The following is a 9,938-nucleotide window of genomic DNA, read 5'->3' on the forward strand; positions in this document are numbered from 1 at the left end:
ACGCGAAAGACGTGGGTTCGATCCAGGCCGCGGTGGTCGAGTTTCGATGGAGACAAAATTATAGAGGCCCGTGTACTGTGCGATGCCAGTGCACGTCAAAGAACCCCAGGCGGTAGAAATTTCCGGAGCCCTTTACTACAACCTTTCTAATAGCCTGACTCACTTTGGGACGTTAAACTCCACAAACCAGCCAGTCAACCGTAATCTTTACTTGAACCAAACCGCGCTCCCAATTACACCAGAAAAGAGATTTTAAGGTGTCACATTTGAAAAAAAAAGCCAATATTTCTCCCACACCCAAACAACCTTAAAGAGCAAGCTTCTAAAAGCCCTAAATAAAAGTGTGGAGGTCTGATCGAGCATGTCTTTTGCAAATTTCTCGCTCTCTGGTGCGCCCTTTGCTTGACGTCGGGTACAAAAAATGCGGATTAGCCAGAGCACCCTACCTGAAAACATTACACCTTTTTTATAATCTTGGTCTGCGCTTATCATCTGGAGCATACACTACATCACAGTAGCCGGCCTTTATGTCAAAAATAATGAGCCTACTCTCGGAGTTGTATACACGCATGTACTGACTATCAATCCGTTCTCTCCAGAAACATTTCAGTCAACCGATTTTCACCATCAGCCTATCCAAAGGATTATTAAACTTCAGAACACATTATATCATGCCGCCAGTACTGCACTTTGAAGACAAACGTGAAGAGCTAGCTGTACTAGATGCTCTGCCTAACATTACCGAGACAAGACCTTTTGACGCAATGGTACAGCCTCCGTGCAGTATGCAACTTCACACTGCCACATTTACACAAAAATGAACGTCAAAAGAACATGTACTACAAGAGTTCTACGGGCTGCAAGAAAAATGTAACACCTACACTGAATTTTTTACTGATGGCTCCAAAACATAAGTGCTTCTTGTAAGCGCTGTAGTTCAAATCGACAGCGAAAGGATGATTTGACTGCGACAGTGCGCATCGGCTTTTATTGCGGAGTGTTGTGCCATCGATGTGTCTGTAGAGCAAATAGTAAAAGAGAACATCAAAAACAGCATCGTCTACACTGATTCCCTGAGTATGATCATAGCACTGCTCTTTAGAAATACTGCTGAACCATAATAGGACGCAAACACGATCAACGTGAACAATGTCAGTCACTAGGGGGTCGGAAATTTCGTTTTGGCAGTTTTTCATCGCCCGCACTAGCTTAGCTCATAAATTTTGGAAACTAAAATAAGTAACAATAAGTTCTCGTGCTATTTACATTTCGTTCTAAAGAACTTTCTGCTTCTTTTATTTTGGAAGGAGAAGGGCAATTCAGTTTTTAATTAACAACGTATTGCCACACTGCTCACAGAGTTCCGGCGCCACCATGCGGCCTCGTGGCATGACTTGCATCGAGTCGGACAAGAAAGACATACGCCATGCCGACTGGCTGATTATAGAGGACACTCTGGGTAGTGATCCTGTACAATCAACACAACCATTTACATGCGTCCCTTAAACGACCATTAACACAAGCTCGTGTACCGGACTGCAAGACTTTCCGCACCTCTCTACCTATCGTGAAATAAAAACTGGTATGGCGCAAGAAACGGAGACACAGAAGGCACACAAAACACAGGACTGACGCCAACTTGCAGCTGGGGTTTATTGCACCAAGCCTGCCTTTTATACCACAACCAAGCCATATCAACGAAAGCGTAAACGTTGTACATATAAAACGGCAATTCATGCGACCACTGGCAATAAAGTAACGCTGATCATTACAGAATCTAATCTAAACAGAGCTTGGGAGGCCAACTTATTTTCTGGCCAGCAGAAACACATCAACCAAGGCAAAAAAGAAAGAAAGAAAAGAAAAAAGAAACAAGGCACTGGGGCATGACAAGTCTACACTAAAGAATTATGAAACGCGTGATGAAGGCGAAAAAGAGCAAAAAATCGAACGACTATGAGATAAAACCACGTGAAAAAAGATGACCAACAATAACGCGGAAAAAAAACATGACCAACAATAACCCGGAAAAGCATGACCAACAATAACAATAAGGAGGGATGAAGTCTGAAGATACAGCACCTAGCGTCAAGTGATAAAAACAGAAGATCATTCCTGAAGAACAGTCATCTTAGCGTCTAAGAATCTAAAAATTATAAAACACCGAAAGAAAGGACGAAATAAAAGCACAAAACAAAGGGAAATCTGCGAACTACAAAAAACACTCTATAAAACACGTCTCGGCGCTGCTAAGCATAATGGAAGGCCTGCTAACGCATTTGTTGCCAGCTTTTTTGATGAAATATGCCTCAACAATTTCTCTCTCAGTTTTATCTTTCCCACTCTTTAAAAATCTAGCTTTCTCGAATTCGGGACGGCAATTAGAACAGCTCTTGCAGTGGTCAACTAGGAAGCTTCTTTCGTTGTTGCGCAAGTTTCGGGAATGCTCACTTGCACGCTCATTAAAACAACGACCTGTTTGCCCGATGTAAACGAGGCCACAGCTAAGCGGTATCTCATAAACCACTTGTGTCCTGCATTGCGTGAACTTTTTTTGGTGTTTTATGGTGCAAGCCGGCCGCTTTTCTCTGTTGGTCATGGCACAAAGTCTTGAAAGCTTACAAGGCGCGGAGAATACAACTTGAACATTATGTCTGCTCGCTATTTTCTTAATGTTATGCGACACCTTGTGAATATACGGTATTACTGTTACTGATGAATGCGATACCGGCTCCCTGATGCAAGTGAGTTGCTTGAGTTTCTGCAAAGCAGTTTCTGCTTGAGTTGCTTGAGTTTGTAAGCTTTCAAGACTTTGTACCATGACCAACAGAGAAAAGCGGCCGGCTTGCACCATAAAACACCAAAAAAAGTTCACGCAATGCAGGACACAAGTGGTTTATGAGATACCGCTTAGCTGTGGCCTCGTTTACATCGGGCAAACAGGTCGTTGTTTTTTGATGAGCGTGCAAGTGAGCATTCACGAAACTTGCGCAACAACGAAAGAAGCTTCCTAGTTGACCACTGCAAGAGCTGTTCTTATTACCGTCCCAAATTCGACACAGCTAGATTTTTAAAGAGTGGGAAAGATAAAACTGAGAGAGAAATTGTTGAGGCATATTTCATCAAAAAAGCTGGCAACAAATGCGTTAGCAGGCCTTCCATTATGCTTAGCAGCGCCGAGACGTGTTTTATAGAGTGTTTTTTGTAGTTCGCAGATTTCCCTTTGTTTTGTGCTTTTATTTCGTCCTTTCTTCTGGTGTTTTACAATTTTTAGATTCTTAGGCGCTTAGACGACTGTTCTTCAGGAATGATCTTCAGTTTTTATCACTTGACGCTAGGTGCTGTATCTTCAGACTTCATCCCTCCTTATTGTTTTGTTGCTCATGTTTTTCCGGGTTATTGCTGGTCATGTTTTTTTTTTCCGCGTTATTGTTGGTCATCTTTTTTCACGTGGTTGTATCTCATAGTCGTTCGATTTTTTGCTCTGTTTCGCCTTCATCACGCGTTTCTTAATTCGTTAGTTTGGACTTGTCATGCCCCAGTGCCTTGTTTCTTTTTTCTTTTCTTTCTTTCTTTTTTGCCTTGGTTGATGTGTTTCTGCTGGCCAGAAAATAAGTTGGCCTCCCAAGCTCTGTTTAGATTAGATTCTGTAATGATCAGCGTTACTTTATTGCCAGTGGTCGCATGAATTGCCGTTTTATATGTACAAAGTTTACGCTTTCGTTGACATGGCTTGGTTGTGGTATAAAAGGCAGGCTTGGTGCAATAAACCGCAGTTGCAAGTTGGCGTCAGTCCTGTGTTTTGTGTGCCTTCTGTGTCCCCGTTTCTTGCGCCATACCAGTTTTTATTTCATCATGAACCAACTCGCCCAAACTAGAGTTTTACTACCTATCGTAGAACCCCTCCAGTCGGGATACGACGCCTGGTCCAAATCACTCACATCTGCACTCACACAACACGGTCCCTCGAGAAGAGGTGAGACCGGTAGCTGTGCCGTATGTGCACAAGTTGGCCCACAACCTGAAGAAGGTTGCGACTAGGCATGGGGTGTCACTTGTTTTTACCGCCCCCCAAAAGCTCGGAAGCCTTTGCTCTAGAATAGCCAAAATAAAATAAAAAAGTAAACGAAAGTGGCTGCGGTACCAGGCATGGGCGACCGTTCACGAAATGTGCGGTAGGGGTTGTGTACGAAGTTCCCCTCTCCTGCGGCAGTTCCTACATCGGACAAACCGGGCGATGTGTCAATGAGCGGATCAGAGAACACCAAAGAAATGTAGAACAAAATAAAGATGGCCCCCATTTACCCATGCACATCAGAACCTGCCCGTCGCGCACTTGTGAACCATGCTTTTCTGATGTGCGGATTTTGGCAAAGAGTAGTGTGACAAAAGCCAGAGAACTGATAGAAGCATTCCGTATCGAGAACAGGGGCAACTTGTGCGTCAGCGAAACGTCGATAAACCTGTATAAAGCTGAAAAAGCGTTTTTTGATCGCTGCTTATCCTCACGAAGCTGAATGTCTTTTTTGCGCATGCGCCGACAGTGGCATATATGTACGGGTCTTTCTGCACAAGTTGTGAGTGGCGCTCTGTCTCGTCTTTCTTTCTTCTTCTGTGTGTGTGTGTGCGTATGGTTTGCACCTTTGAATTTAATTATGAATAACTTCCAACTAGCCCAACAACAAGTTCTTCGAGTACAAAGTCAGCCACAAATCAGGTAAATATTAACAAACGAAATTGGTGACATGCCAGTGCACAGACAAGCGCGGAGCTTGGAAATGACTTCTAAAGGGTAAACTGCTCAGTTACGTCTTTAAGTAGATCGAGCTTTATGACTGCTGCGAGAGTTGGGCGTTCTGTGGTGTAGAACTGCAGGACGGTGTGTGTACACCGTGGCGCTGAGGGAGGTTTTCCCTGCGGAGGGGATTTCTTTCTCCTCGCGTAGAGTGAAATCCGTTGCGCTAGGGCGTGCGTGCGCCCAGTGCCAGCGTAAGGGCTCTGCTTGCGTTCGAACCGCGTTGGCCGAGGGGTACCTACCACGTTTAGCAGGCTGCGAGGTTGTTCGAAACTGGGCTTGGCCCGCAAGGGGCACAGCGGGGTTTACGGAGCTTCTCCCAAACGTACACCCCTGTAGGAAGCCGAGCGCCAGCCCGGCTTTACCGGTGGGTGTCCCATTTTTACCGGTGGGTGTCCGGCGGTTGGTTTCGAACCAACCACCTCCCAACAGTACATGGCACGCCAACCAGGAAGAAACACGCAACCCAAAATGACCGATGGTCGCGGGAACGACCCTGCTTCTTGCTCGGCCGCTGCTTTTGGCTGCTGCTGAGAGCGAGAGTAATAGCTATCCGCGACAGCCTCTAGTGTTAACCGATTCACACCAACATTAACTTTTTTTTTTAACAGAACTAAATAAATGCAGTTTCTAAGTTTCGTACTGTCCACAATATATTTTTGCGTCGCTTGTTTCTGCTGCGTATCTGGTGTCCAGAGTACGTATTTTGTTCGAGATCAAATGCGAGTGAGTTCCCCTAACTCACGAATGTCATTCAAATGTAATGACATTATCTGTTCCCGTGTGGCAGCCGATTATTGACATTAGCGGCTAGTGTCATTCGCTTTGAATGGCATTAGATTTGCTAGTGTGACAGGGGTCTTACATGGTGTCTTAGATGTAGGGGTCTTACATGGTTAGTCACGTGACCACAGCTGCAAGACGACGCTCGGCGCAGCGGCGGAGGCAGGCGCTCGGCTGCAGCCGCGGCTACCCACGTCGTTGGTCACGTGACAGACACACCCCCATCGCTCCTCCCCTTGAAGAACAAATGTGGCCTCCCGGTTACCTTGGCTCCTGCTAGGCCAGTGGAGCGTCCGCTATGAAATCTGAACTTTTTGTGATGAGACATAAACAAGGAGGTAGGAGCACAACAATCCCTGCCTCCCATCACACACATCACTAAAGGTCAATGCCGATGGACGATCCGTCAAGCAGGTCTAAACCACGAAAATACTGAGGTTTTATTTTCGAACTAATGCAACGAATAATGAAACACTCACAAAGCTAAAATGCACGGCAGAGCCGACGGCGGGATTAATACGCCGCATAGCTCATCACAGAGAAGGAGTCAGGGAACGAGATCTATGCCGACTAGTGCATAAACACGATATTCTGTGCCACCCCTCGCATCAAATTTGTGAAAGCAGAAAAGAACAAATTAGGCAGCAAGATACGGCAGGCCTACAAAGCCGCCTTAGGACTTCCACTTCAAGCCTCAACCGTAAGGGTTAAGACGCTAGGAACACACACCACCTAAAATGAAGGGAAACAAGCCCATTTAGTGGCTGAAAGGTCGAGATTTTGCACGTACTAACTTGTTCAAATTCAGTTTTTTTCCCCGTTCAATAGAAGCCTGGAATTCTCTACCTGGATCCATTCGTTCATCTCCAGTTCAAAGTTTTATAACTGCCATGGAAGACACATAATACCTGAATATTCCTACCTTGCCATTAACAGTTCCTTTTTTGTTTGTTACTTTTTGTGTGTTTTGAACTTCATTGTGCTTACTTTGTACATTTTGTTGTATTTTGTTACCTTTAGTATTTTGCTTTTTGTTTTTTCCCACTCCTGCCATAGCGCATATAATTGCGCTGCAGTATGTATAAATAAATAAATAAATAAATTGGACGAATTCAGTACTGCCTGGAATATTTTTATACTTAGAAATAACAATCAACCTACGAATAAAACGCTAAAGTAGCCTTACTTCCCTTGCGACTAAATGGCATCCCTACTACCAAAACACTTCCCGAAACATGCACCCCATACCCGACGACGGTAGGAGACAAGCATGAGACAAAGCCTTGAACAATAAATATGGATAGTGCAGCGGAAGAATTTATGCAAATAGGGCAGGATACATACATACAAGTGCCTTTGCAGTTATGCCTGTGAACGAAGATGGTGACCATATCGTATCGGCAACCGCGAAAACCGAATTCCCTGAAACGACAGAAGAGGCTGCTATAGCCCTCGCACTAGCGCATACTCGAACGAGCTCCATGCTTAGGGACTCTAGAATCGCTACCAATAATTTCACATATGGCGATTTAAAAACATCCCCCTTAAAATCTATACTGCCACCAAACTGTCGGCAAATTATGTCAAATTGATAGAGATCCGAGCCCATTCGGGGAATCCAGGGAACAAGGCAGCCCACACAAAGTCAGAGGATTCGTTGACCGGTCGGTGGCTGATTCTGGTTCCCTGAATTTCATGCTGGACTCATTCATCACATATCATAATCTAACCCATCATTCTAAACTAGAGAGAAGAACGAACTTCTTCCGCACAAAACCCTTACTAATGAACATAGGTTACGTGGCGTCGTCTACAAACGCGATGGATACGCACCCCATCACTCCTCGTGCACATTTATCCTGATAAATACAAGTGCTATAAGAAACACTGCGGCCAACGAGCCAAGTACAACCACATCCAATGTGACTGAAAAATACAGCCGTCCCCGGGTGACCTAGTCAACGGTCCTTCTCTGAAGCAGCGGGAAACCGTGCTGTCTGGCCCTGACCGCAGTACAAAACTTCTAGCTGCGGAGTGGGCTGACAATGTCGTCGAGGGCTATGTAATCTCGACCTATTATCGCGATCTCTTAGCACTAAGCTCTCTCCGACGAATAAAATGTTTTACAATAAGTTGCCTTTTTGCTTCGGTACATCAGCTCACAATGCCTTACGGGCCAAGTCGCTTCACGTTACACTTGATCCGTCGCAGGCGAAGGCGTCTTGGCGAGCCAGTTATCGCTGCTAGGGTGACAAAGCTTCAGCCGAGCTATATAAGTAAGTTCGGTGCGGGCGGAATGCCGGCCACTTATTGTGATGCCCGCAACCCATTACATGAGGTCATTCACTGATTCTGTCCAAGAAAACATAGGTAGTTGTTGTTGTTCACCTCATAGAATGGCGCATACCCACAGAGGGGGATCAGCCAAAAAGAGGGGTGCATAGAGAGTTTTTGAGATTTTTTGTTTGTTTGGTTATGTTTTCTGGGGAAAAATAAATAGATAAATTAAGTAATAAATAGAAATAGCAGAATGCTGGGGAAGAGAATCTTTAAGAGAAAGCAGAAAGACCAAAAAGAAACAGGACATGAATAACGCACGCAGGAACTGGACTCAGCAAGATCTCTAGCAGAGGGAGTTGATTTATTTATTTATTTATTTCACATACTTTCAGGGCCCGAAGGCATTACAGAAAGTAGTGGTACAACAAAAAAAATACAGTGCATAGTTATACAAAACAAGTTATATGATGGCAGAAAACACAGTTTTCTTGACGTCCTCAACATCGGTATAGGCAGCGATGGAGGGCGGAAGGTCGTTCCAGTCAACGCTGGTTTCAGGAATAAATAAATGAATGAAAATAATAATAATAGTAACGGTGGATAGAAAAAAAATGTAATGATGTGTTTTTTCTTCCCCTTCGTCTTCGTTTCCTAGCACTGTTACTTTCTAACATGCGTCACCAACTGGCCCGCCTAGCTAGTGTGTTTCAATTTGCGGCTTAAGCCACACTTCCTGAAAGGACGCCGAAGCCAGACGAACTCGTCAAGGAGGTAGGTAACTGGGCTGTAATGATCGTTGTAGCGGGATTTAGAATGCTCCTGTGAGGCGACACTCCTCAGGTGGGTGATCCCGCGGGCTTCTTCAACATGGCATAAAATTTCAGATCTCCCGGGGTAATTGTCTGGGACAAACAGTAGAATTACAGCGATTCGTGCAGTGTAAAGCGGGCATAGAGGAGGAAGAACGGTCTGTAACCTGCAGCGGAAGAATTAATGCAAATAGGGCAGGATACATACATACAAGTGCCTTTGCAGTTATGTCTGTGTATGTAGCGGTGTAGCATGCGTACGTGGTAAAAGGCAAAACACAGTCACGGCCGGTTTGATCGGAGCCATAGGGTGTAGGATAGAAGATTTCAGCAGGGGCATGGAGACCTGATATGCAGCATTGGAGACGAGAGCATCTGCATCACAGTAACAAGAGAGGTAATCTGTACTGGCGACGATCGTGCTGTTGGCAATATGAGACTCGGGAAAAAGACCCCAGGTGTTTACCCCTGTCTACTCAAAAGGTGATCGGGGAGACATCACAGTATGGAGCGCGCCAGAAGCAGTACCTGTGGAGCGTTTGTGACTGGTACAGCGGGCACAGCTTCAGCATACTTCTCTCATTCCGCGCATCCACGGTTAGTGCAAACATTCCTGGGTGCGGTAGAGTGTCCGCTCAGATTCCAGGTCTCCTATAGTGGAGTCTTCATTCATGACACCAGAACTGAAGGGTGTTAACTCTCCGGCACCATCAGAAGGAACTAAACACCCCTGGCAGAATATACCCTCTTGTACCAAGTACCATCTGCTACACAGAATGTTCTGGACGCTGCAGTGGCCTCCACAGTTTGAGAGGCTGGTAGTTCCGTTGCTCATCCCTGAACGTTAGAGCATCAGGGAATTTAGGAAACAGAGAATTTAGCGGTCAAAGTTGTTGACGGCGCATTCAATCGTAGTAATCAGCTACCGATACCGAGAGAGAGAGTCTGCGTCAGCACCTCGAGCCCGGAAGGAGCTGTTGAGTCGGCTCATTCGAAAACAGTAAAGCGCGCCATTAGTAGCCTTTGCCTCCAGTCTACTCTCGTGAAATCGTGTCACCATGTTATGCAGGCGTGTTTTCAAAAGCAAGTAGAACGGCTGGCGTCGGCTCCAATGCTCGGTCATCACAGCTGGGCTCTACCCTCCACCTCATCCCTCCCTCGACAATTACCATCAGACACTTTGGAGGCGGCTCCAAACACGCACTTTGCTCCTCTCTTATATACGCTCGCGCTATCACCAAGTACACACAAACCCTTCCTGTACCCTCTGC

This window comes from Amblyomma mixtum, chromosome 2 (genome assembly GCF_055824585.1).
Source record: "Amblyomma mixtum isolate Tamu chromosome 2, ASM5582458v1, whole genome shotgun sequence".
Classification (NCBI taxonomy): Eukaryota; Metazoa; Arthropoda; class Arachnida; order Ixodida; family Ixodidae; genus Amblyomma; species Amblyomma mixtum.